This window comes from Callospermophilus lateralis, chromosome 6 (genome assembly GCF_048772815.1).
Source record: "Callospermophilus lateralis isolate mCalLat2 chromosome 6, mCalLat2.hap1, whole genome shotgun sequence".
NCBI classification, from domain to species: domain Eukaryota; kingdom Metazoa; phylum Chordata; class Mammalia; order Rodentia; family Sciuridae; genus Callospermophilus; species Callospermophilus lateralis.
In genome coordinates, this window is record NC_135310.1 from 130,266,576 (window position 1) to 130,268,057 (window position 1,482).

The 1,482-nt window shown below is 38.2% G+C and overlaps 1 pseudogene; it reads right to left on the reverse strand.

Annotated features, from left to right (window-relative positions):
* On the reverse strand, positions 1-933 carry LOC143402110 (olfactory receptor 2G3-like; annotated as a pseudogene).
* Between the last annotated feature and the right edge of the window lie 549 nt (positions 934-1,482).

Here is a 1,482-nt window from a genome sequence, read left to right on the forward strand (position 1 = left end):
CTAACTTGGGTCTCTTGCCAGCAACCTTTTTATTGCCCACTTAAATTCTTTGTTTCTCAAGGTACAGATCAAAGGATTAAGTGAGGGTGTCACCACAGTATAGAAAAGGGTGAGGAATTTTCTGTGATTCTGTGTGTACTTGCTCTTGGGTTGTATATACACAGAAATTATAGTCCCAAAGAACAAAACCACAACAATTAGGTGAGATCCACAGGTCCCAAAAGCTTTCTTCCTGCCTTTAGTGGATTTTATCCTCAGCATACTCCTAACAATGCAGCCATAGGAGACCAGGATAAGCCCAAGAGTTATAACCACATAGAGGACAGTAGCTATGGAGAGCTCATTTTCCAAGAAGGTTGTGTCCACACAAGCAATTTTAATCAGTGCAGGCTCCTCACACATAAAATCATCCACTCTGTGGTGGCTGCAGAGAGGCAGCTGGAAAACAAGGGTGGTCTAAACTGTGGACTCCACAAAACCACTGGTCCAGGCCACAGCTGCTAGTTGCTGGAGAAGTTTTAGGTGCATGATAACACCGTAGTGGAGTGGTCGACAGATAGCATTGAAACATTCATAGGCCATAACAGTCAGGAGGACACACTCTGTGGAGCCCAATTCTAGAGCAATGTATAACTGGATCACACAACCAGTGCAACTGATGGTCTTCTCAGGGCCCTTGAGATTCCAAAGCATCTGGCGGACAATACTGGTAGTAAAACAGAGGTCCAGGAAGGAAAGATTGCAGAGGAAGAAATACATGGGGGTGTGGAATTTGGGATTCAAGTATGAAACCAGTATGATCGCTGTGTTCCCCAGCAGTGTCAAAATGTAGATAACAGAGATGACCAGAAAAAGAACCATCTCCAACTGTGGCTGGTCAGAGAATCCCAGTAAGATAAAGCCTGCTGGGTTGCTAAAATTGAACCCCTTCATTGTTCCTTAATTGAGACTCATCTTTCTTGATAATTTATAAATTTTATTCCTGTGGGAAGAAAAAAATTTTATACAATAACCAATAGAAAAATAATGAGCATTTCAATATTGGAATGATATACAGAGAAGTAATATGCACAAATAAGAAATTGTGTTTTTATATAGAAGAAGAGACAAATGCACATAATTAACATGCTAAATACAAAGCAGAATAGACATTAGGGTTATATAGCAAAACAGATTTGAGACATACGTGAACTATCTGAAAATAAAACACATAGGCCATCAACGTGGAAACTGAAAAAGCAAAGAAGTTGAAAATAAAATTATTTCTACATGCATAGATACATGATAGACAATAGATAACACAGATACATAAATTGAAAAATACATAGACTAGATCAGACTTAGAGAACATATATCTAGTTGAGATACAGTAAGATTAATTATAATATTAAGCAGGAATTGTTAGATATGACTATCATTCGTATTCATTGCTTTTCTATGAAGCAATCAATTACTAAAGGTAGAAGCAATCAGCAGTAAAAC